Source organism: Pipistrellus kuhlii, unplaced genomic scaffold (genome assembly GCF_014108245.1).
Source record: "Pipistrellus kuhlii isolate mPipKuh1 unplaced genomic scaffold, mPipKuh1.p scaffold_m20_p_15, whole genome shotgun sequence".
Taxonomy (NCBI): Eukaryota; Metazoa; Chordata; class Mammalia; order Chiroptera; family Vespertilionidae; genus Pipistrellus; species Pipistrellus kuhlii.
In genome coordinates this window covers 44615779-44642633 of record NW_023425460.1, presented here as the reverse complement: position 1 = coordinate 44642633, position 26855 = coordinate 44615779, and positions in this window count along the sequence as shown.

Genomic DNA, 26855 nt, shown 5'->3' with positions numbered 1-26855 from the left:
CTGATTGGGCTTAAATAATTTCAGTTTTACAAAGGCTGCTTCTTTTACTTTTTCTACAGATGGAATGCTTTCCATTTCACCCTCCAGCTTCTTTAGATTTTCTCTTAGTATTTGATTTTTTTTTAAATTTGAATATGATAGACCAAAGTGTTGATATTTAGGTATTTATCATGGTTGGTATTCTCTGAGATTCCTTGATCTGTGGTTTAGCTTCTGTTATTAATTTTGGAAAAGTCTCAACCATTCCCACTTCAATCAAATATGTTCTGTTCTTTTCTCGTTACCTACCGACTCAGACATTCTGTTTTATCCGTTTCTTTTTTTCTCTCTCTTTCTCTGCATTTTAGTTTTGGAAATTTGCATGAACATGTTCAGCCTCTTTCCTCGGCCATGTCCAGTCCATAGAGCAGCTGTTGAAGACTCTCTTCATTTGCGTCACATTGTTTTAGGTTCCTAGCATTTCCCTTTGAGTCTTCCTTAGGATGTATGCTGCTCTGCTCACGCCACCATCTGCTGTTTATGGCATCTGCTGTTTACGCCATTAGTGCTCGTAACATATTAGCCATCGCCTGAGAATTCCAGAATCTCTGCCATACCCACGTATGGCAACGGCCTTTAGCATTGTGTTGGCAAAGCCGGGCAGGACAGGCTGGGCGAGGGAGCTGGCGTGGCTGTGTGAGGGTTAGATTATCTGTGCGGTCGCTGTGTTCACCGTGCGGCAGCTGCGGTGTCAGAGCCCAGGTGCCCTCTGCGGGCCTTGTCCTTGTCTCCCCGCTGTGTCCGGGTTTCCCAAAAGACTTTGGGTGGGGTCTGCGGCTCACGGCTCGTCGACTGTGACCCCCGTTACTGCACGGCAGCCCATTGTTGGGGTGGGGAGCTCTGTCCGGGGCCTGACTGGGTTTCCTCCTCCATCTGCAGGTGGTCAGGCTCCGGAGAAGTGGTTTCTGTGTGAGCAGCCTTGTTAGGAGAGAGAACGCTCTGGTCTTATTTCCAAACCATACCCCCCTCCGCCTGTGAGGGGCGGTGATTTGTCTCTGATCTTCAGTGAGAACCGGGTGGAGAAAGCTCAGAAGGATGCTCCTCCGGACCCTGGGCCCCCTCCAATCACGTTTAATTAGAGAGAACCTCTGCAGAGGACTAGGAAGTCTCCGGTGAGAAGAACCGTTCCTGTGATCGTGTTCCCGCCGGGCGGGTCCGACAAAGGCGGGCGTCGCGCGGGCTGCTCTGCGAATTGTGCGGGAGAAGAGCGGAGCAGCATGCTGTGTCTTTCAGAGGAGAGAGCCTGAGGGCTTGGTTACATCGTGTCGAACGGCCCGGCATGCATGTAATTGGACTGTCAGGAGGGAGAGACAGAATGAGACAGGGAAAGAGCTGGAGACAGAGCGTCCTAAACAGTCTACATCCGATGTGAAACATGAGGCGCTGAGCGAGCACCAGGAAGCAAATGCACAGAAGCCCTGTGGGCCTCTCCCCAAACATCACAAGGAAGACAGCAAATCTCTGAGAGAGAGAGAGAGAGAGAGAGAGAGAGAGAGAGAGAGAGAGAGAGAGCGAGCGCATATTACTTACCGGGAAACTGATGCTGGCTTCCCACCATCACAATGCAGGACAGAAGGAGCTATTATAGAACAACACCTACAGAGGGCGGGGAACAAACCAAAGCCAAACCCGGCCAGTGCAGCCAGTGCTTGAGCATCGACCCAGCACCATTGTCACTATTGGAGTCTTGGTCAGGGCCCAGGACTCATCCTCAATGTTTCCCTCTCACCAATCTCTCTCTCTCTCTCTCTCTCTCTCTCTCTCTCTCTCTCTCTCTCTCTCTCTCTGTCTCTCTTCCTCTCGCTTCTGCTTTCTTTAAAAATCAATTACAAAAAATCTTTAAAAGAGACAAAAATCTTTATTCAGAATTCTATATTAAACTCAGCCAGAGTGGCTGCTTTGGCTGAGTATTGTCCTGTGCACAGAAGGGTTGCAGGTTCGATTCCCTGTCAGGGCACATACTTGGGTTGTAGGTTTGAGCCCCAGCTTTGGTATGTGTGTAAGGCAACAGATGGATGTTTCTCTCTCAAATCAGTGTCTCTCTCTCCCCCCCTGCTCCCTCTCTCTAAACATGTCCTTGAGTGAGGATAAAAAAAAAAAAAGAATTCTATATTTGGTGACAAGACTCCTCAAAATTAAGGTGAAATAAAGACATTTTCAGATGAAGGACAACTAGGAGGAGGCCTTGGGTACAAGACATGCTGAGCTCGCCTGAAGGTAGAAAACTGGGTTTCCCCAAACCAGGGACGAGCGGCAGGAATGGCAGATACCCCGGGTGCGTTGTGAAGCCCAGGACCCACACACCACAGACGATGAGCCTCGCTGAGTGCAAATTTGGGAAAATTTCCCCAAACGCTGGGGATGCAGGACGGAACGCCGCCGGTGACAAATGCATCCACGGGAGCGGCGCTCGGTGACATGTCCCCGCAGAGGCGGGAAGGCGCTCCCCGGGTGACGTTGCTGTGCTAATTGGGCCCCGTAAGTCTTCGTGGGAGCAGGACTGATGTGAGCGCCGCGCTCGGCCGGGCAGATTTGTTCCTCACCGGGGCCCCGTTCAGCCGGTCTGAGCTCGCGCGCACGGAGGCTGGGGCTGGGTAAACAAGTAGATAAATCGCAGGCAATGGGAGCACGTTTGGCACCGCGAGCAGAGGGGTTACCGATGAGCCGGAGGAGGGGGCCGCAGGAGCAGTGGGTGCGGGAGGAGGGCCAGGGATGTCCCGGGGCCTCACGTGCACGGCACAGTCGGGACAGACAGACAGACACGGAGCCAACCCAGGGTCGCGGGCCGTGGGAGGGGGGAGGCGCGGTGTGCAACCGCAGCCAGAGGCAGGGGTGTCCCACATCTGGTGGCGGCACGCATCTCCGGTGCTGCTTTGCCGTGGCGCTTCACTGTAACAGTAAATAACAGCTCCCGTTTCGTGTGTAATATCCAGGGCTCGGTGCCGCCCGCCATGCAGCGGCCACAGGTGTCCTCATTCCTTCGTCCGGCACCTGCTCCCCGGGCGGCCGCTTGGGCCCGGCAGCCCCTCGGGCCTGACCGTGGGGGCGCTGTGCGGGGCCCGGGAGCCGCCTGGGAGCGGGTGCTGAAGGGATCCTTCATGTTCGGGGCGTCTGACGGGCCAGGTGGGAGGGGTTTGCCTGCAAACCGCTGGTGGGCGCGTCCTGACGAGCAGGTGGGACCTCCTTCCCCGCAGGAAGCGCTAATGACGGCGGAGGTCACTTCCTGCACCTCAGCAGGGTTTCAGTGACATTCTCCAAATGTGGAGAGTTGGCTGGTCACATTGCAGATTCTGAATTTAAACCAGGAAGGAAAGACATCAGAGGTCCTTCTAAGGCGAAGGTCACCGAGCGCGACTCCCGTGGATGCATTTGTCACGTACCTTCCCCTCCCACCCAGGCTCTGCCCGCATCTCTGTGCCCGGCGGGCATGGCTGTGCCCCTGCCCATAATCTCCTGTGCCAGCCCTTCTCCCTGGGTCCCTGAGATGTTGTGTCTTATGCCACGTGGCCTGGTCCTGCTCATAGAGCATCGCGGGGGCAGCCAGCAAGGTTGCTTTGGTGAAGTGATTAACGAAACTCGAACAGAACCCACAGTGGCGGGGCCCTGCTCGGGCCCACAGAGCGTGCTGGCTGCTGAGCACAGGCCGGAGCCTGCTTCAGTCCTCGCATCTGGGAAGCATGTGATGCAGGTGGTTAAATCGTCCACGTGCCAAGCCAAGACATGGGAAGCGTGAACCAGGAACCACGGTGCAGTGGCCTGTGTGGTTTCCACGTTTCAGTGAACGTGGTTTAGCCTTTCTGTGAACTGAAACGGGACGAAGCATGGCGGGTGAGTCCTGCTGAACAGGTGGGACGCTCATGGCAGCCCGGGGAAGCACAGCGCACAGAGAGGTGAGGTGACCTTGGAACCAGAGAGACCTCAGTCCCCGCGGAATCCGGCCTCTGCTTCCCCACTCGCAGCAGCACCAGGGCTGGGAACTCCAGAAAGGGCTAGACAGAGGGCAGTGGATCCCCGGTAATGGGATGCCATCCGTGATCGATATGGTAATTGCAATCCGATGGAGAGGAGCCGGGAAACTTCCCTCCCTGAGCCGTCCAGCACGCCCTGGTCTGCATTCCCCTCAGAGGCTGCCTAGGCCCCGGCTCCCTGCTCCCGGGGTCACTGGCCGGGGAGACGTCCCCGCCGTGGGGGGAGGGCCTGGTGGGGTCTGCCCAGGCCGTACGCCCCCGCAGAGAACGGCCCTACTCCGGGCAGGTGGTCCCAGGAGCCACCCTCCACAGCTCTGTGTCCATTTCGTCACCTTCCCTTCTGTCCCTTCTGAAACTCGTTACTTGCTGTGGAAAAATATCTGTCAGGGCACCTAACAGGATGGCGTTTGAAGAGTCTCCTGTCCCCATGGCGACGCTCCACGCCCTCCTTCCCCGGAGCCTCTCCAGGGGCCGCTTCTGGACCATGGGCTGTTTTCTTGTCATCAGTGGCCAACCCCTTAATTGGCTCAGGATGGCCTCGGCGGTGCTCACCCAGCCGGGCCACCACGGAGGCCGCACAAGCAGCCGCCTGCCCTCTTCTGAGCAAATGAAGTGCTCCGACGAGAGGCAGAGTGCCCTATTTCCCACTCACCGAGAGTGCCGGGCCTCCGTACGCGGTCAGGGTGACAGAGTCATGGCAGCGCTGGCGGCATCAAACGGCGAGACGGGGCACGGCATGTGCTGCTGCCGTTGGGCACTCTCTCACGTTTTCTCCCGATAGCATGGGAGGCACAGGTGAGCACGCAGTCCGAGCCGATCTCACGCCCCAGCCGGCTTCGCTCTACCCGTGGCTCCTGGCCCAGAGCCAGGAACCTGCCGCCGGGCCCTCCTCCTGCCCACCCGCTCCGTCTGCCGCCATCGCCCACCCTCCCAGCCCCCAGAGGAGCCGTGGCTGCGGGGACCGACCTCAGCCATCCACGAACGCGAATAGAAGAAGCTCGATGCTGGGGTTCATGGCTGATCACGCCCTGTGCCCACGGCCCACAGCATGGGGGGCTGCTTGGGTGTGGACGCCACTCTCTAAGCTGACCGGGTTCCTGTCCCTCCCCAGGCTGCCCCGTCTCCTCGCTCAAAGAGGCGCTGATGAAGGGTCCATTGAGGCCGCATTGAGAGGCAGAGGAGGCAGTTCCTGGGCTCCCGGCGGTGAGGGACGCTCCTCTCATGCAGTTTGCTTCTGGCGTTCGCCTTCCGGCGAGACGAGGGGTGCCCTGTCGGGACACTGCCCGATGGTGCGAGGTCACGCGGGAAGGAGAGTGCTAAGGGCCTCCCACGCCTTCGCACCTCCGGGCTGGCCGTGACCGCAGTTAGGTGCCAGGTCCTCAGCTGACGGTGAGACGGCGCTTTGTCGCTGCCTCACGTCGGAGAGGGAGCCTTCCTCCGCAGCCGCTGGCGTGGAAATCAGTGTTTCCTCCCCATCACTGGGGGACTTGGAGCGCCACTCCGCACAGCTGTCTCGGCAAAGGGAAGGGAAAGACCTAAGAGGTGAAATTTTAAACAAATTTCATGTTTTTAAAATGTAAAAAAGTATATAAAATCCCGACAGTGGGAGGAGCCAAATGCAGAGGAAAAACATGCTTCTCAGATCACCCTGACGAAGAACATTCTCGGCGAGGTAGATTGAATGAGTTGGGAGCCCCAGGCTCCGTTCCCACAGGGCCACGGATCAGCCCCGAATGACCAGCTACTGTGCTCAGTGCCCCACGCGCCTGGTCTGTCTGCCGATGAGCTAATAGATGAACCCATCAGCGACCTCGCGGCTTCTCCTGATGGTTTTATCAGGAAACCAATTTTTCTCCTGGCTGCTGCCCTGGGGCTCCTGCTGTGAGTGCCGGGTTCTGAGAGGGGGCGCCAGGCACACGTTTCACACCGTAGCCCCTCCCTCTGCAGCGCAGAGCCCTCAGCTATGGTTGGGAATGCCACTTGCGTGGGAATGGGGTGATGAATGATAGCAGTAGGCACTTGTGTAGGCGTCAGGTGAGGGGTGTCCCTCTTCCTGCCCCCCCTCCGTTGCAAAGCAAACCAACAGCTGCTTTTAGGGGCTCCCACCGGGGCTCTGGGACAGGTGCTGGGGGCAGCGCCAGCCCCTGGGCGGTTTGATGGTGCAGAAGGAAAGTGACAGGGCCTCTGCGTGCAGAGCTGCCCTCGGTCTGCAGAGTTCACTTGGAACGTGCTCTCCCATTGGGAACACTCAGGGACCACTGTCCCTGAGCGCACATCCCCCTGTGTCAGAGCAGCTGGACCGCCCCTCCCCGTCCCCTCTCCCCTCCCCCTTCTCACATAGTCTCACCCCCACCTCCGGCCAAGGGAGAGGGGGAGCCCCAGGTCTCGGGAGCCTGTCATACGTCCCCCTGGGACTCTCCCCTCGTTCCTTCAACCCCCTCCCCTTCTCTTACTTGGTTTTTCACGGCAACATCAAGAATGGCAGGCCCTTGCAAAAGCAAGCAGAGGCTCATCAGCACTCGTGAGAGGCACGGAGAGGGGGCTCCTGTTAAAAGTAGACCTGCAGGCACCTCTGCAGAGAGGCCGGGAAATGGGACCAGTCAGCGCCCTCTTGTTTGCTGGAGAATCCAGACTCCGGGGAGCGAAGTGGCCGTCCTCTCTGCAGGGCACCTCGGCTGCCCGGGGCTGTCAGCTGCACTCCAGGCTCAGCCAGCCCAGCCCGCCCAGTATCATTGCCACATGTAAGTAAAGGGATGTTGTGAATTATTCAGGAGCAGCCGGTCATTTGCCTGCATCCGTCCTGCGCACAGATGTGGGGCTGAGGGCCTGTCTCGGGATGCTCTCTCACATTGACCCAAACCATTCATAACATTACATCCCATTAGCTCGAGATCAGCACTTGACATTCGTCAGCCTGATGGCTCTTGCTGCCGGAGGGGATGCTAAGTTTCAATGATACTTAGCTTCCGGGGACGGTGGCCGCTGATGGAGCGATCCCTCATATTCTTCATGGAGATGACTCTGATCCATTAGCGGTGTCTTTCTATCTGGCCTGTAAGTGAAACCTTCCCTTTCTGGTGGCTGCAGATTCTTTATTCAGTTTCTTATTTAAAAACCATCCTGTTAGATAGAGCTGCCTGGAGACACCGACAGAGAGAGGCCATCACGGCCATTGATCAACGAGCGGATCTTTCTGCTCCTGGGATCGCCAGGCCCTCGAATGTGAGCGGGATATCATCAGGATATTGTGGCCGATGCCTCTCTGATTGCCTGGGGCGGGGAGGAGGAGCTGGGCTTGGACACGTGTGTCAGTGGGTCACCAGGCATGCTGTGGCTGCTCTCACCTATCCCAGCTGCCCTTTTGTGCTCATGCTGTGATTCCTTCTGCTCCACCCTCGATCAGACACGTGACCTGCGTTGTGGAGGGGGCCTCTGATGGCTGCGATTTGATCACCATGGGAGACCCAGAGCTCAGAGTGTGGACTATTCATTTATTTATTTGCCATTACATTTATTGGGATGATATTGGTTGATAATGTTATTTGTTTTGAGTGTACAATTCTATATAACACTCTATTGTGTGTGTGCTCACCCGGGTACTAGTCTCCTTTCATCATCTGTATTTAACCCCTTTACCTTCCTGGCCCTCCTCCCACTCCTTTCCCCTCTGGTGACCACCACACTGTGTCTGTGTCTATGGTTTGTTCGTTTCTCGCTTCCTGTCTTATATCCCAACCAGGAGTGAAATCATATGGTTCTTGTCCTTCTCCGTCTGACTTATTTCACTTAGCTCGATGCTCTAAATTCCAGGGTACCTTCAACACTGTGAGGAGGTGGCCTTTGAGGTCATCATGTCTGGGGCTTTGTTTTCATGGCAAACAAATGGATCAGGGTAATCCTCGGTGATGCTAGAGGGTGGTCCCCATCAAAGAATCTCTTCATCTCTGAAGTGTTGTGGTGTCGGAAGTGGTGTCTGTGCGGCCATTCAAGCCTTCTCCTGTGAAGATGGGAAGGGCTTCCCGTGTGTTCTGCTGCCCTCCAAGTGCCCCAGGGGCACTGAGAAGAGACCTGGACATCACATCCCTCTCTGTCCCCCTCAGATAGACGTTTGAGTTTTTAAAAGATTGAAGTTGACTTGCATGTACAAACTGAAGGAGAGCAGGGCCCTGGATGGTGACAGTGGGTCCAGGAAAGTGTGCACATGATGCTGCTGTGCACAGTTCCTGTTGTGCACGGTTCATGCTGTGCATGGTTCCTCTTGTGCATGGTTCATGCTGTACACGGTTCATGCTGTACACGTTTTATGCTGTGCACGATGCATGCTGTGCATAGTTCCTGTTATGTATGGTTCATGCTGTACATGGTTCATGCTGTACACGGTTCCTGCTGTGCATAATTAATGCTATGCATGGTTCCTTTTGTACATGGTTCATGCTGTGCACGGTTCATGCTTTTCATGGTTCATGCTGTGCATGGTCCCTGTTGTATATAGTTCATGCTGTGCACGGTTCATGCTGTGCATGGTTCCTGTTGTGCACGGTCCTTGTCCTCGATGTTGACAGATGAGAGAAAGTCTCTGAACAAGGGAAAGGTCACTCAAGGGCCATCTTTAAACTTTCCTGATCCTGTATAAACATAATGGGGATCAAAGTGATGACATTTCTACAAAGTTAAATTTGTGTGAATAATTTATACATTAACAGGCAAGACGTTTTATTTTTCTATTACCTTTTTATTGTTTTACTTCTGGATCTGCCACTTATAAGTTAGATGTGATGTGTTCTTATTAACTTATTATTTAGTTCACTTATGGAGTCATTTATATGCTCATCCATTCATTCGTTCACTCAGCATGTGTTCCTACAAGTGACATGAACTGCTTTAGATCAATTAACAGAACCCTCATTAATTAACCTATCAGTTAACCAACCCATCAATTAACAAATCGTATCAACACGTTTTTCTCCTCTCCCTCTCCTCCCTTTTTCCTTCCTTCCTTCCTTCCTTCCTTCCTTCCTTCCTTCCTTCCTTCCTTCCTTCTTCCTCCTTTGACAAAGACTCTCCCCTTGTCCAATCCTCAGTCAGCTCTTCTAAGCCTTTTCTCCAGGAGGCTCGACCTTGCCCTGTGCTCACTGGCCCTAAGGAGCTGAATGAATCTCGGGCAGGGCGCAGGGCCAATTGGCATCTCCCCAAAGTGTGGGGAGAGAGTCCTCCCTGGCAGTGCAGACAATTACTGAAGCAGGGTACAAAGAGAGGGCATTACTACCTGCGGCTCTGCGGGCCGTATGCCATCCGGCGCTGACTCTGCCGCACCCACTGAGCTGCCTCTCAGGCCCAGCGAGCAGCCTGCCCGCTCAGTAGCAGCCCCTGAAAGGCCTGTGTGTTCTCTCCCAACAAAATCGCCTCCGATGATAAACGTGAAGCTTGGTTCTCCGGGGCAACTAGCTTCCCCATGCTGCTCTCTCCTCCCACTGAGCACCTTCTTAGAATACACACCGACCAGCCGAAACCGGTTTGGCTCAGTGGATAGAGCGTCGGCTTGTGGACTGAAAGGTCCCGGGTTCGATTCCAGTCAAGGGCATGTACCTTGGTTGCGGGCACATCCGCAGTAGGGGGTGTGGAAGAGGCAGCTGATTGATGTTTCTCTCTCATCGATGTTTCTAACTCTCTATCCCTCTCCCATTCTCTCTGTAAAAAATCAATAAAATATATTAAATAAAAAAGAAAAGAAAGAAAACACACCGACCAAATGGTGCTTGCCTCTCAGCTATACCTCTCAAAACACAAAGGTTTGAGCCACCTAATCCAGCTGCATCCTGGTCCCAGCTGCTGGGAGAGCCAGATGCCCACGCAGGGACCCCCACACACAGACGCCCACATGCTCCGCTTGCAGGCAGTGGGTGGAAGGCAGGGGTTTTAAGAGGCAGTCTATACCTTGACTTGGAATTGTAAATGCCCACGCATGCTCTGAGGTCCTCCCTCCTCAGCCGGGCTTGCTGCTCACCTAGAGGTCCAGAGTGTGAGCACCTGGGACGCCAGTCCCGTGTGTGCAGGGACCCGAGGCATTCTCTCAGAGGGGCAGGGGTTCAGGACATGCCACCCCAGAGGCACTGTGGGCACATGTTGAGCTGAAGGCAATAAGAAACCAGCAGACACAGGGCAAGCTCTCTGCCCCCGTCATTACCCGGAACAGAACACAAATGCCCTTACGAAGGGGCCTCCATTCTAGGGGCGGAGGCCAGAGTCTGAGCCCGCCCACCCTCACCTGCCACTCATTTCACCTCCGTTGTCACCTTCTCACAGCTGCCCCCTCTAACGTGGCCGCGGTGTTGCTGTCAGAGCTGCTGGGGGCGGGGGCTGCCAGAGCATCGCCATTCTGTCACCCAATTTGAAAGTTATCCTCACGTCATGCTCCTGCCTGACAGCCATTTAATTTATGCTCTAAACCTGATTTTATTTAAATTCACACACCCATCCCCAGGCAGCTTCAGAAATAAGATGGACGTTCTTCCTTTAGAAACGCCTCTGCAAATACTTCCCTTTGCCCCGATCTGCAGGAACGCCGCCCCGAGCCTACGCGGGCTAAACGCCCTCCTTAACGCTCAGGTGAATTATGGTGAGCGGTCCAGTTCCCCAAAACAAATAGACTGCCGGGTTGGACTTGGTCGATTGCTCCTAAATGAATATATTGGCGAGAACCCATCCATCTCCAGCCTCCCTGAGACCGCTGATCAGCTATAAATCCATTAGCGAGGGCTCTCTCCTCTGCCACTTAGAGCTGGGGAGGAAAACGCTCACACAGGAACCCCGGTGTGTGGGGACAGTGGTTCCTGGGACGTGACTCACGTGTAGCACATCACCAGAGGGCAGCCGTCTTCACGCTCCATCCTAATTTCATTACGATCGTTGCAATATTCGTTGTGCAAACGAACAGAAACTTGTGCATGTTTATGGGAAACCACAGCGCCTTTCATATGAGCAGGTGCGCACATCCAGGCCTGTGAGAAGACAGAGGAGATGAGGCCAGGCAGGTGGGGACCACAGACATCCTGTATAATAAAACCCTAATATGCAAATCGACCGAACAGTGGGACAACCGGTCACTATGATGTGCACTGACCACCAGGGGGCAGACACTCAATGCAGGAGCCGTCCCAAGAAGGAGGAGACCAACAGCCAGCAGTAGTGATTGGGGAGCAGGGCCGGCAAGCAGGCAGCGCCAGGCCACCAGCCAAGGCAGGTCCCAGTGGGGGCTCCTCAATTGCCCCGCCCGCCAGTCACCCCACAGATGGCCCTGCTCATGGGCCAGGCCGAGGGACCCTCCCCTCTATATTGGGAACAGTCTCTTAGATTTAAAAATTAAAACCTGGCAAAGCTACTTATCCTAACACTGCAAAAAACAGGGGGATGTGGCGATGAGATGCATGCACTCTGGCTTGCACATTTTGGGGTCAGCCCTGATTCTGACACACCTGTGTGACAAAGCCAATTACTTAACTTCTCTCTGCTTCATTTTTCCACCCATAAGATAGAAAAAAATGGTACTGCTTTTTATAATCAGGGCAAAAACATGTAGTTGCCCATACAACAGCAAGGTGCCTTTCACCTGTATGAGAAGTATGGTCACTGGTGCATGCAATGTCCCGGATTGCAATAGGGATGTCCGACTGCCGGCCTAGGCATGACATCCCTGAGGGGTCCCAGATTGTGAGAGGATGCAGGCCAGGCTGAGGGATCCCCTTCCCCCCACCCCCCCCCACCATGCATGAATTTCATGTAATGGGCCTCTAATAATCCTATATAATAAAAGCCTAATATGCAAATTGTCCACTTGGGCAGTCGTTCAACCAGGAGACTGGGAGTTCAACCACTCGCTGTGGTGCACTGACCACCAGGGGGCGGTGCAGACCACGGTGGGCATTGGCGACGCATCACTGGCAGCAGGTGGCAGTGGAGGTGCTGCTGGCCCCAATGGGCCCCGATGGGAGTGGGGCCATGGTGGGATGGTAGAATAGGTGAGGGGACTGCGCCGGGCTATGGCAGGGTTCCAGGTGGGACTTTGGGGCTGTGAGCCTGGGGGCACAAGTGGGGCCTTATTGCCATAGGCCACCTCGAGGACTCCACCGGTGCATGAATTCATGCACCAGGCCTCTAGTTTTCAATAAACATGGAGTCTCACACAGCAGGGTGCTAAGTGTTGCTCATGTTTACACCAGCCCCCTGACGGGACAGGGAGTTAGGCTCCAATTCACAGTCTCTCGGGCTGTTTTCCGAATGACGCACAGACCAGCCTTTTGGGAATGCAACCCATGCAAGTGTTTCCAGGCCCCTTGGTTTCCGGGGACTGTCTAACGCGGGAGGGGGCGACCCCTCGAGGCTGCTGGGAAGGTGCTCCTGCGGGAGGTGGCCTTGTCATGCCAGGTGAGCGTGCTCTTCTGAGAGAGCAGGTGGGCGGCCCGGCTGCTCTCCACCTGGACGCTCAATCTGGACACGAGGCAGGGGAGGGAGACGCTGCACCCTCCGTAGCGGGAGGGACATCTGGTCAAAAGTATTCCATCTTTTCCAAAATTTTCCAAAGGTGAGGGCCACGTCCCACAGGCTGGGGTTCGGGTTCCAGCTCAGCCCCTCAGTGTCGGGGTCACTGTGAAGGGAGTCGTCCTGCCCGGAGGCCCCATTTCCTCCATCGTGGGGTGGAAAGAACGACCCCTTCCTTCCGGGGATTCTACAGGATATTGGCAATGGCTGGAGTCACCCACAAAGGGCCCACGTGGGCCGTTCTCCTTCGGTGTCCTCCTGCTGCCTCCACACCTCGGTGCTCAGTGACCCCTCTTCTTGTGCAGGGGCAGCGGCTCCGGGTGGGTAAAGACACCACGGCTGTGCAGGTTGGCAGCTGTTCCGCAGCACGCAACGGCCGAGCTGAGAACAGGGTGACAAGCCATCCAACTCTTTACATACTGAGATGGGACAGACCCACGCATGTTAGGGAAACAGTAAACAATACCACATCTTTACTGTAGGAAAAAAAGTGTCAGGGACATAATGAAATCAATAGGCACCTTTGCCTTATGAACCACGAGGTTCGATTCCAGTCAGGGCACGTGCCCAGGTTGTGGGCTCAGTTCCCAGTGGAGGGTGTGCAGGAGGCAACAGATCATGGTTCTCTCTCATCATTGATGTTTCACTCTCTCTCTCTCCTCTCATCTCTCTCTTCCCCTCTCCCTTCCTCTCAGAAATCAATAACAGTATTTTAAGAAAACGAAGGGGCACTTTAATAAATAACGCTTCCTATTTGGTGAGCCCTGGGGGTCTGACAGGAGGGACAATCTCGCACTTTTCAGATTGTGCGCCTGCCGCGGCCGCCCTGTTTACAGCGAGAGCACTTAGCTGTGGCGGAGACAAGTGCTGTATCAGAGGTAATTAATGTGGTCATTAGAAACAAAGTGCCAGCTCCTCGCCATCACGCCTGCGCCTGAGAGAAGGCTGTGTTCTTACAGAAATATGCCCAGGAAAAATGGAGAGAAGAGACCATTTACTTCTCAGCTATGACCAGCAGATTCCTCCCGGCTGGGGCCATCACTGTCCCGAGTGCCGGGCTCTTTCTGAGGAAAACGGGTGCTGGGAGTCTGTGTGGATCTGTCTTTCTGAAACGTCCGACTGTCATCTTCGCCACACTTGACCTCGGGGTCCCTTTGGGGTGGAAAGAGACTCCTAGAGGAGTGGACCGTGGAGGGGGTGAGTCGAGGGAGGGCGCCCACCCATTGAGGCTGGAGGAGCCTGCCCGCGCTCCCGTTAGCGCACCCCTCTGTCTACTTACCGCCTGGAAGGAGCCATTTGTGTGGGCGGGATGCCCAGAGGCCGCCTCAGGGCGAGGGTCCAAACCAGCGGTTCTCAACCTTCCTAAGGCCTCAAGCCTTCAGTCCAGTTCCTCGTGTTGTGGTGAGGAACCGCTGGCAGGGTCTCCTAAGACCCCCGGAAAACACAGATATTTACATTACGATGCATTCACAGTTATGAGTAGCGGCGAAAATAACGTTATGGTTGGGGGTCGCCACAACATGAGGAGCTGTATTAACGGGTCACGGGGTTAGGAAGGTTGAGAACCACTGGTCTGAACGGATGTGCCCAGTGGGTTCCTGGGAGACAGCTCTCCCGGCTTTGCCACAGCCCGTCGGGGCTGTTAGGAGGGGGGTCCCCATGTTCAGGTCCCGGGGAGTCTGGCACAGTCAACACACAACAGAGATGCGGAGAAGTGTGAGGGAGCCTTCAACCAGAAGGTGTGCCCTGGGCGAGGGCCGTGTTCGCATCCATGTCAAATGGTGAGACGTCTGCAAACCACGGAGCAGGCAGGGCGGCCGCTCGCCTCCCACGAACGAAGCGGTGTCTGCAGGGCTTTACAGAAACAAAGCTCACTCCGCTTTGCAGGCTGGGTTCAAGCACGGAGCCCTGACGCTATCTGCGAGGCGTCATTTGATTAGAACCGTAAAATCCAGGGCCACGTTCCCGGCTGCCAGCACGCATTTTCCCGGGAAAGTGATTACACGGCACCCCGGTGAGGTCATGGCTGTGTTTCTGGGTCAGGACGCAGAGCGTGGCACCGAGTTACTGCCCGCCGCCTCCCTGATGCCGAGCAGCGTTTCAGAGAAGTTGTAAAGCGTTCTTCAACGGGAACCTTTAAGGAGGAAGTGCCACCTTTTGGATTAAAATATGTTTTCGTTTGACCCGAATAGCACCGGCCCCAGCTGGGGGTGCCAGGCTGGAAGCCATCTGGAGGGAGATGGGAATCACGTGCCCATCGTAGGTCTGGTTCCATCCCTGGCTGGCGTTCAGACCGCTGCCCTGGCCTCTGTTTCTCATGCTCCAGGGACAGAACGAAACTCAGAGTTGTGCCTGACAACTGGATGCGGCCATTTTTTATTTGCAAGTGATGTTCTTTTAAAACAGCCAGGATTCGGGGCGCCTTGAAGGGGAGGCCCGACGCAGCTCGGGGAGCTGTTTGACTAGCACGTGCCCGCCCGCCTCTTTTGAACTTGCCTCTATGCCTCCGTGTGCACCCAGCCCCGTCCTGCTGTGAGTGACGTCTCTTTCGTGCCCTGAGCTCCTGGGGGGTTTAGGACGTCAGATTTGGGGGGCGCCCTCTGCTACCCGCCCTGGAACCAGCTCCTGCCCCCCTGTGGCTGGCCCTCCCAGCTCCTCGCTGCTGCTGGGCTGATGGCCCTCCAGGGCCCATCGTCCCCTGACACAGCCCAGCACCTGCGAGCTGAGCTCAGCCACCAATGACAGCATGCCACGGTGTACTGTCCACGAACCCTGGGCAGCAGGTGCCAGTCATCTCTGGAACCCAGACCACCGCCCATAGTCCCATCGCCCCATCCCCCTCTCCCACCCCCCATTTCAGAGGCCAGGAGGCTGCAGCTCAGCAAGGTCTCTGGGGGCTTAACTGGGAGCACATAGTGAGTTGGTTTCAGACTAGAAATGGATGCTCCAGAACTTGAACCCCAAATCCCCTCTCACCCTTGACAGGTGGAGAAGCCAACGCCCCGCTTCTTCAGGGTGATGGGACAGGGGAGGCTGAGGCCTGGCTGTCCTCCTGACACTTGGCCGATGGCTCCGGTGTCTGCGAGCAGCAACACCACTCCCGGCGTTTCACACTTAGAGTGAAAAAACGAGGGTATAATTTCTGCTAATGGGTTATTATCGTCCACTCACATATCTGTCTCTAATTATTTTATTCACAGAAGCCACTGCTCCAGCTAAATGGCCTGAGATTCCTTTCCGTGGCGGCGGTTTGCTGAGCAATCTAATTAGTGTCACAACTGTGCTGTTGAGGCCGGGCAGGGGGAGCTCCCCCATGGTGCTCACTGAGCTGCCACTGTGTCTGTGTGTGTGGGGGGAGGGGGGTAGGAGCTGTGTCTGTGGGGGGAGGGGGGTAGGAGCTGTGTCTGCAGGGGGAGGGACAGGGGCTGTGTCTGCAGGGGGAGGGACAGGGGCTGTGTCTGCGGGGGGAGGGACAGGAGCTGTGTCTGCGGGGGGAGGGACAGGAGCTGTGTCTGCGGGGGGAGGGACAGGGGCTGTGTCTGCAGGGGGAGGGACAGGGGCTGTGTCTGCAGGGGGCAGGGAGGGACAGGAGCTGTGTCTGCGGGGGGAGGGACAGGGGCTGTGTCTGCGGGGGGAGGGACAGGAGCTGTGTCTGCGGGGGGAGGGACAGGGGCTGTGTCTGCGGGGGGAGGGACAGGAGCTGTGTCTGCGGGGGGAGGGACAGGAGCTGTGTCTGCGGGGGGAGGGACAGGAGCTGTGTCTGCGGGGGGAGGGACAGGGGCTGTGTCTGCAGGGGGAGGGACAGGAGCTGTGTCTGCGGGGGGAGGGACAGGAGCTGTGTCTGCAGGGGGAGGGACAGGAGCTGTGTCTGCAGGGGGAGGGACAGGAGCTGTGTCTGCGGGGGGAGGGACAGGAGCTGTGTCTGCGGGGGGAGGGACAGGAGCTGTGTCTGCAGGGGGAGGGACAGGAGCTGTGTCTGCAGGGGGAGGGGGGTAGGAGCTGTGTCTGCGGGGGGAGGGACAGGAGCTGTGTCTGCGGGGGGAGGGACAGGAGCTGTGTCTGCAGGGGGAGGGACAGGAGCTGTGTCTGCGGGGGGAGGGACAGGGGCTGTGTCTGCGGGGGGAGGGACAGGAGCTGTGTCTGCGGGGGGAGGGTCAGGTGGCCATGAGGAGGAGGAAAGGCTGCTTGAACCTGTGAAAGAAACATTGCAAACTTTCTCACTCATTTGTCCTCCTAAAAATTCATTCCTATTTCCTAAAGAAATCTATTTATTCTTCCCATGAAATTACGCTTTTCCTTCCCATCCCTTTACCCTACTGTGCTAGGCATATGAGCTTCAAATTGTTACCGTCTCACCCTAGCCGGTTTGGCTCAATGGATAGAGCATTGATCTGTAGACTAAACGGTCCTAGGTTCCATTCCGGTCAAGGGCACATGCCCAGGTTGTGGGTTCAATCCCGAGTGGGGAGCGTGCAAGAGGCAGCCCATCAATGATCCTCTCTCATCATTGATGTTTCTATGTCTCTCTCCTCTCTGAAATTAATAAAAATATATTCTTATAAAAATTGTAACCATCTCTTGGAATTCCTCATCACGGAGTTCTCCCATATAGCATGCACATACTTTCTCTCCTGTTAATTTACTGTGTGTGTGTGTGTGTGTGTGTGTGTGTAGTTTTTTGTTTTGTTTTGTTTTAAATCAGTTTAATTCACAGGTCTCAGGTGCAGAACTGTAGAGGGTAGAAAACTGTTTTCCTCTCCAAAACAGGGTTCCCACTCTGCCCCGGGGCCTGAGCTTGGCCCAGCACTTGAACACAGGAATGGGGACTGACCTCTTCCCAACAGCTACTCCCAAGAACATCCCTGACTGGCTGTCCCCTCACAGCCCCCGCTCCTCCCTACACCCAGCTCTTTCGAGCCTTGCTCACTCCTCCCTGAGAAGAAAAGGCCCGTCGCCCTGAACTTGGAGGCCTCTGCAGACCTCCTGGTGTGGGGCCTCCCCGCCTGTGGGAACGATACTTCAGAACAAGGTCCCTCCTTCCCTGGGGCTGGGCTTGCTGCTCATCGGCAGCCACGAGAGGCACCGGCACAGGCTGGCCTGACGGCCACACGGGGACTGGAATGGCCCCGCGGAAACCCCGCCTCCTGCCCCTCCTCTGGACGTTACCATGGTCACTGCAGGCAGCGCGCTGTGGCAGGTGCAGTGAATTGTGCTTTGGAGGAACAAGGAAGCCTCAAAACAACCCCGGACTGAGTGAAACAAGGTGAGCACAAGGTCCAGCTACGTCCTGCCGTATCACGCTGCAGAAGCCGGCCCGTTCCGACTCAGACGTACCAGAGGTCCACGCTCACGCTTCATGGAAGCTGGTTTGCGCGTTCGTTAATTAATGCGACAGCATCAGCCGCCTCCAACCTCGGGAAGCAGGGGGCGCGCTGCCCGCTGCCCGCCGGGAACAAACATGACAGACAGGGCCTGCGTGTGCCCCTCTGTGCCCCACGCGCGGGCACGGCCCCTCTCAGCCACTCCGATCGCCGCCGACGCCCGGCCGGCATGCGCTGGCTCCCTCCAGGCAAGGGCGGTTCGGGTTTTCTGTCTCTTCCCACTTTATGCTCAGAAACCCTCTCTGGGTTTAAGCACACACACACACACACACACACAGAGAGAGAGAGAGAGGGGGAGAGAGAGGGAGAGAGAGAGGTTTGTGCACAGGTCTTCCCGACTGATTAACATCTTCGGGTTGAAGAGGCCCTGTGATCCCAGCCTTGCACAGAATCAGGAAAACGGTGGACGGCGGCAGCCAGGAGGACGGGCCCTTTCTCTGGTTTCTGGGCCGCACCAGGCACCGCGCGGCCTCCCTGGGGTGGCTGGCAGCACAGACCCTGCTCAGGTCTCCCTGGCCGCCCACACAGCGCACAGCTCCGGAGCGGGCGGTGTCCTGTGGGGTGGGAGCAGACAGAAGCTGTGGGCAGGCGCACGGGGCAGGCTGTACACATCCCGGGCACCAACCCTCACCCACCGACCCAGGACGACCCAGGACGACCCAGGGGACCGCCGGCCCCAGCGCTCCCCTCAGGAAACATGGCAGGAGGACTGCTGGGCACCCCAGGCCTGGCCTCACGCCCATCCGTTCCCGGCAGCCCCCTGTGCCCTCTGCGGCCCCTGACGTATGGGCAGCGTGGCTTTGAAGACAGATCCAATTAACCAGAGCGATAGAATCTGACCTTTGTGAGATTGTTGTTCTGGCCTCCATTTGCTCGGGGGATAAATATTTCCCCCTCATTTAGACGTTAAATAGGAAATAAATAACATCTGGTGTATCGGGAGTTTCCCAAATAAAAACGTTCTACCATATGGGCCGTGTCAGCCTCTCCGCTGACAGTGTTTGTACACACGTCACAGGCGGACACGGACGCACGGCCCCTCCACGGGAGCAGATCAGCCCCTTAATCATCTCCTGTGTCGTGGCCGAGATACGGCTCTCTGGAGCCGATTTGCATATTTGCTAATGAAGCGGGAGCCCCACAGGCTGTCCTAGGGAGTTCTCACTGGCCGGCTCCAAGGCAGGGTCACGGTCAAGACTTCTCTGAGCCGAGCCGTTCACTGGGCAGCCCGCGCAGGCCGCTGACTCCCGGTCAGAGGGAGCATCGCCCTCCGCCCAGGGGGGCTGGGACGAGGCTGCCTGCTGCCTGTGGGGTCAGGTGTTTGTTCTTCAAACACATGGTTCTCCCTCCGAACCATGGAAACGGGCAAACCCTCCCCAAGGAGGAAGGCAGGGAGGTGGAGGTCTGGGTACCTGTCCTCCGGAGCCAGGCCTGGCAGGGCTGCCTGGCCCAGCCTCTCCCCTAGCACAGGCCCTCCCGCTGCTGGGAGCCCTGCGCTGTGGGCCGGGGCTGAGCCGGGGCTAGGCAGGGCTGGCTGGAGGCAGGTCTGAAGTGCGCCGTGAAGTGGCTCAGCAGTGGGTCTCACTGAGTAGACAAACTGTGGCATCAAAACAAACTGTCCTCATCTGGTTCGGCAGGTTTTGCCCTGCTCTGGTTCCACCGTGCTGTGTCCCACCCGTGCTTACCGTGCTATGTCCCCATGGGAGCTGTGTCCCCTAGTCCTGCAGTGTGGGCCTCTCAGGACCGCCCTGCAGGGCCCTGAGCCCCTCATCGACGAGTGTGTGCTGGGGGCTGGCGTTCTTCCGCCTCAGGCCCCTCCTGCCCAACCTTCCTGGTGCTGCTCGGTAACCAGCACGGGAAGCCCTGGCCAGGGACACCCTGGCCTTCAGCGGGGTCACCTGCCGCTCCCCCCTTGCAGACCGTCCCCATGCCCTCCCCGTCCCGTCGGCGCAGGCCCCTCAGAACCAGGCGTGCGCCCGCCACATGGGGCGCTGGGCATTCCCTGCAGACGAAGTCCTCCGGCCGTTCCCGAGTTCTCGTCTTCGGTTTCCCTGGTTCTCGGCAGCCAGCTTCCTCTGGGCTGGCTCTCCCAGCACTGTTACCCATAAACCCCTCTGATGGGGCGTCTGGCAGTGCGGCCGGCTCACTCTGGGCGGGCGGATGGTGCTGGCCTCGTCCTGGGCCTCACTGTCTGTCACAGCCCCGGGCAGTTGTCTGCCGAGGGCAGAGGCCTACAGGCATGCCAAGCTCCCGCTGTCAGAGGGCACGACCGGCCCCCCAGCTCTCCTCTCTGTCGCCAGGCGGCTGCCACATGCAGCGCCAGGCCCTCACACAAATTAAAACGCTCCTCGGCCGGCGGCTCTGGGTCTCAAGTGTTCAAAGTGGATTTTCCCAGCAGGAAGGAGAGACATAAATAGCCCGATGCGTTTATGCTCCACAGGGGACTCCAGCTTCGATTTGCTTGGAATCGGGACATTTCACACTGCCCCCTCCCGTAGCCTGAGAAGCCCCACAGCATGGACGGGGCCGGCCGGCCAGCCAGCGGGGCCGTGGGGGCCTGGGGGTGTCTGTGCAGGAACGGGCTGGGGGTGGGGTTCCCGTCTTCTCTATCCGCTGCAAACCCCCACACTGTCTCTCAGGGATGCAGCCCGGGCCTGGGCTTCTGAGGTCCCTGTGAGCCCTGGCACCCAGGCAGGGGTGTCCCTGTAAGCCCACAGCGGGGTCTCCACACACCTGGGGTCGTCTTTTACAGAGAGAAGGTGTCTCCAGCCCCCCGCCGGGCCTGGTGTCCTCCCATTGCTCAGGAGGAGAACGTGGGTGTCTGTGGATGCCATCACCCTCTTTGGGGGGCCCTGCGGCCCTTCCTGGCGCTCACCTCTGCCCGCATTTGCAGGGAGGGCGGTGAGCCAGTTCTCCGGGCTGCTGTCCCGCAACGGGGGCAGTTAAAGCGACAGAAACGTATTTTCTCACGGCCGTGGAGGCCGGAAGTCCAAGATCTGGGTGTTGTCGGGTTCGTTCCTTCTGAGGCTCTGAGGGACAATGTTCCCCGCCCTCCTCCCAGCCTCTGGCGGTTTCCCACAATCCTCGGTGTCCCCCGGGATGCCTCCCTCCAGCTCCACCTCCGCCATCCCGTGGCCTCGTCCCTGTGGGTCTGGGGCCCCCGTCATCCTATGGGGCCTGCCTCTGTGACCTCATCGTGGCTTTATGACATCTGCAGAGGCCCTATGTGCCCCGCCCGGCCAGGATCTCCCGGCCTCAAATGCTCCCGGGTTTTAGCAGGACGGCCAGTGGCATTCCAGCGATGGTCCCTGACCCCAGAAGGCCCCTCTCCGCCTGGGGGGGCCAGATCGCTGCCCCGAAGCCTGCCTCTGGGTGGATGTGGGTAGAGAAGGGGACATCTGCCACTCAGCAGGGACCCCTGGACAGCCCCGGAGGGCCATCGTCAGAGTGAGCACACGCCGGAAGCGGAGAGGGAGGGTGATGGCGGTGGCTCCCTCGGGACAAGCACTTGTCCCCAGCTTCAAAGGGCTCCTGGTCTCTCGGCTTTGCTCCATCCCCAGGAGACTCGAGGTCCGTCTGAGTCCCTAAAACCCAACCGGCAGATGTGACAAGGACTGCTCACCCAACTTCAAGGCCGCCTCTGTGTGCGGCTGCAGAGGGAATCTTTTCTGTCACGGTGAGGGGACTGAGGAAAGGGAAGGAAAGCAAAAGCCTGCGGCTCCTTAGAAAGCAAAAGGCTGAATTGGAAATAGCGGCTCCTCTCGGGCCAGCCTTGGCCCAGTCTGCAGAGCGAGAAATCACAGCATGACCTCGGTGAGGAGCTGGGGCCATGCCCGCAGCCTCCCCAGTCACGCTGGCTGCGAGGCGAGCGCTTCCTGATCGGCTCTTGCTCTCGGACCCGGTCTCACTGGCCTGACTCTGACAGACAGCATGGCAACTTTCCCCGGACCTCAGCCCGCCACGTACCTGCTCACGCTGCGCTCCCCTCTGAGCATGACGATGCACAGAAATATAACCCCCGCATAGGTTGCTACTTTCACCTTTTATTGCTCAAGCACCCGCCTCGTGCTGCTCTGAGGCTGCAGGGAGCAGCGCTCTGTTGGGGTGTCCGGGTCAGCAGGTCTGCTCTCTCCCCCCGAGTCCCTTCCGGCCTCAGTTCCGGGCTTCGTGGGGAATGAAGGTTGGCAAAGGCCCACTGTGCTCCTTCAGGGGGGCGCAGGCTGTTTCCCTGGTGTGCATGTGGGAGGCAGGAGCTGGAGCTGCTGGAAATGCCCTCCTGTCTCTCTGCTCCTCCCCTGACCCCTTCCCTACCCTGAGACTCACCATCCCTCCGAGGCCCACCCCCGGGATCCTCAAGGTCCCCAGGCAGCAGCAGGCTGGAGGGCACGTCTGTCACTCCAGGCGAAGTCCCTTAAACGCACCATTCCCTACACTGGTGCCCTGTGTCTTTTTAAAAAATATATACTTTATTGATTTTTTACAGAGATGAAGGGAGAGGGATAGAGTTAGAAACATCCATCAGCAGCCTCTTACACACCTCCTACTGGGGATGTACCCACAACCAAGGTACATGCCCTTGACCGGAATCAAACCTGGGACCCTTGAGTCTGTAGGCCAAAGCTCTAACCACTTAGCTGCCCTGCATCTTTGATGCCACGCATTGTAGACTTGAAGACAAGTCCCTCTGGGAGGGGTGGCCCTGCTGACTGGAGTGTGGGGCCTTAGTGCTCCCCCAACCCCCCTGGGTGGGACAGAGACGCCATCCCGCTTGTATGAGCCCCCTTTTGTGGACACCAGGCAGCGGGTGCCCCGGGCGTAGGGTACGAGGTCATCCAAAGCTTGGCTGCCCGCTGCTGTGGGAAAGGAACGTTGCCTGCAGGGAGGCTCGGTGCCTCAGGCTTTCTCTCCCATCCTCCTTTCAGTCTTTAATATTTAACGGACAGAGTGCCCGCCTCGGGGGATTTGCAGAGGCTCCGCCGGGGCTGGAGGATGGCTTACCAGAAGGGAGAGCCGGACCGCGGTTCCCGAGAGTCAGCCCCCAGAGAGCCAGGCCCCGGCGGGCAGAGCCCAGCAGCGCCCGGCCTTGCTGGCACAGGGCACGCCATCACCCTCCTCTCACCGAGTGCCCTCCCACAGAGCGCCCGGCCGCCAGTGCGTGCAGAGTGCCGCTGCCCCTCGGCCGACGTGGGAGACGGCCACGAGGCCCTATCCAGCCCCTCATCGTAGACATGCGAGTTGTATTTCTGTTCTCTGATGGGTACGTGTGCCCTGAGTGGGTGAGTGAGTGAGTGTGTGCGACTGTACAGAGAGGACCTCCCGCATGTCGGTGCTGGGCCCCGGGGGCGGGTGGTGCCGGGACTGGCCTGCAAGCAGCCCCCGAGCCTATGTTGTCAGGTTACGATAATCAGGTGAGGTCGTTACGCATGACAGGAGGAGGCGAGCTGAGAGGGTGATGGACTGCAGGCAAGGAAGCAGGGGGATGAGGATCTCGTAGGGAACCCCTGATTCCTGGCTCCCCCGCTGAACCCTTAAACATGCTGGGCGGTTGTCCGAACCCCCAGAACGTGCCTTCTCCGGGCCTTCATTTCCCTCCCGTTGTATCTGCCGGATCCCGAGGTTTGTGCTCCGTCTGCCAACAGACCCACTTTCTGCGGCTGGAGGGTAGAGTCCAGCGAGGATGGGCAGGCTTTGGCGTCACTGGGAGACAGTAGCGCTGGCTCTGGTCTCCCCTCTGAGGTTTCTGGGCCTTGAACCGAGGCTGCTCACCACCCCGAAGCGGAAGAGGGGCACTCTTCCTGCAGAGGCTGTAGTGCCAGCGCAGAGTTCTCTCCCTCCCCTGGACGGACCTGGCAGTGTTCTCACCGGAACACGTAAGCCGAACCCTGCACTGCTGTGTTCTGAGCAGAGCGTCCCCTCGTTTCCCTCAGACAGCTGTCCCCGCAGAGGACGACGAAGCAGCTGGCCTGGGGACAGGGCAGTGGCACTCGGCCTCGGGGGCAGTCCTGCAGGGCTGGAGGGGGCGCCCTGGGTCCGGGCACTCGCTGGTGGCTCCGGGTTGGCGTTGAGAGTGACTGTTGGTGTGACTTCACGTCGAGGAGGCCGCCTTCTCAGACCGTTTTACATGAGCACCAAGCGCTGCCACGGGTGATGTGGGCGTCTGCATGGGCTGGGCCCCTGCCGCCACGGGCTGTCTGTGGGTGTCTGCATGGGCCCCTGACCGCCACGGGCTGTCTGTGGGTGTCTGCATGGGCCCCTGACTGCCATGGGCTGTCTGTGGGTGTCTGCATGGGCCCCTGACCGCCACGGGCTGTCTGTGGGTGTCTGCAGGGGCTTGTGGACGAGGGAGGCAGGCACACGCTGTAACTGGAGAGGCCTGGCTGCCCAGTGAGGAAGGACGGACAGACAGAGTCCTGCCTCTTTTCCAGTTGACGGGACTGCTCGCCGCTTAGAGCAGAGAGAACCCACCTACCAGGCCGCTTCCATGGGCCAGCGGTACCTGACCCGTGAGCTCACGCAGCTCCCCTGGGTAACTTGAAAGAGAGGAGAAACGGCATTTGATGCATCAATTTTTAAAAAAGAGGAGTAAGAGGTAAACACAAACTAAAACAGAGAATGAGCCATTTTCCTCTGGTGTGGAGCCACTCCGTCCACATGTGGGTAAGAAGTGACCAGCGAGTGGATGGAGGGGTGAAGGGTGACCCTCGCTGCGTGTTTCCGGTCGGAGCTGGGCCTCCGGACTTCCTACAGGCGTCGTGCTGGGCCAAAGGCACACGCAGCTCGGGCCCCGCCCACAGCCCGGCTCCTTCCCGGCATCGTTCTCCGTGGCTTTCCCAGCCGGGCTGGCTCTCACCCGCACTTCCCTCCGGGTGACGGGTGACCGGGAGGGTCCCCAGGCGGGAGGCCGCAGTGCCAGCAGGCCCCGGGAAGGGCAGGGGGAGTGTGGGATCCTAAACACCGAAATGAACGGCTCTTGTGCTCTCGGAAAAGCAGAACCTAATTAGCGCCTTGTCAGGGCGAGCGCCGTTGAGGAAGAGGAAAGAGAGGCAGCGGCAGATGGAGCACCGGCCACAGGTGCATTTGTTGAAAGCTCAATTTTCTGGTTCTTCCTGGTGGTCATATTTCTCTCTTCTCCGGAGCATTTCCGCTTACTTCATTTATAATAAATAACCCCTAAGTACATCCTGTATTTGCTCACAAGACAGAGTCAGAAATCATGAGAAAATGCCACAAAGGAAAAATCTGTCTCAGAAAGGGAAGGCATCTATTTTCCTCAGGAAGCACAGCCTGGTGCCCTCCTAGCCAGTGCTGGTGCCAGCAGTGTGCCCAGATGACAGGGACCCCGCCGTACACATGCACACACATACACAGGCACACTCACTCACACATAAACACACACATGCACACACACATGTGCGCACACTTATGTGTGTGTGTGCACACATGCATACACTTGCACACATACATACTTACATACATGCACAGCCATACACATGCATACACAAATATGTGAAAGCCTGTACACAAAGGCATTCATGTGCACACACATGCACATACAAGTGTGCAAAAAAGCACACACATTACCAAATGCAGTTTTCACCAAGAAAACTCTTTCTGCTTGGGGTTATTTTAGCAGGAAATGTCCCAAGAACCCAATCACTGCTTCGTCAATGTCAAGTTCTGCTGTGGACACCATGGGTGTCCATCCCCTTGGGAATGTTGCCCCCATGGGTGTTGACTCGGTGAGGGTGACCTCCCTGCAGGAGTCCGTGAATCCAGAGTCAGGAACATATATGCCCAGGATGTTGGTGTTTCAATGCCCTCCCCAGGATTTCTTTCAGCTAGTCCTGGTTCAGCTGTAAAAATGGGGAATAGAAGAAGAAAAAGACACCACAGCCGCAGTTGTTTTAGCTCCTGCGTCAGCGTCAGTGATGGTGACTGCTCGAGTCGTGAGGTGAGGAGGCCTCTGAAGGCCGGGGGTGCCGTTGTTGGGGTGGGCAGTGGCTCTGGGCCACATTGGCCCATCCTGAGGTGCCGTGTTGGGTGACAGGATGGAGAGGAATGTGTTTGTGGAGCACGTGAAGGCTGGAGGCCTGTCTCCTCTGAGCAAGGAGCCTCCACTTGGGTCTCAGTGGTCCTCCGCCAGCCACAGGCCCTGCTGTGCTCCACCTCCAGTGGAGCCCCCAAGCTGGGCAGGATGAGGGGCTGGTGCTCCGCGGGGGTCCCATCCTTAGCGGCTGCATCTCCTTAGCCCGTTCCCCGCCGAACAGCCGATGGCACTCGATAGTGCTGGACTCACCGGGATCCAACTGGGCAGCCGCGTCTCAGACTAAGGCCCGTCTTCTCCCTCTGGGAGTCTTCATTCTCTCCGGTGTGAATAGGATTCCATCCCACCAACTAGCCTCTGACTTCGCTTTCACTGCTGTTCAGGCTCAATGGTGGGTCTCCCAGGTGCTTCTTCACATCCCGTACGGAGGAGAATCCTCTGAGTGATTTGTTTCATGTAGAGATTGTCAGGCCCCACCCGGCCAGGGGACGAGAGGCCTGCTGAGCTATGGGTATGGGATCTAGGGGGCGCTGTCCACAGGCAAGTGGTGAGCAGGGGGTACCCACCCTCTGCTATTTCTAGCTGTGAAAATAGGCCACAGTGTAGAACTTACACAATAGGACTCTTTCTTGTTATGCCGTGATGAATAGTATCCCCCCAAATTCATATCCCCCAGAACCTCAGATGGGGCCTCACTTGGGAAGAGGGTCTTTGCTGAGCTGGGTAGTTAAGATGAGGTCACCGTGGAGAAGGGTGGGCCCTCGCCCCGCCCGGCTGCTGCTGCTGTGAGGAGAGGAGCAGAGACGGGGGGTCACAGGGAAGGAGGCAGGGGTCGGAGGGATGCAGCCACAAGCCAAGGATCCCAGGGGTGGCCGGCAGCCCCACCAA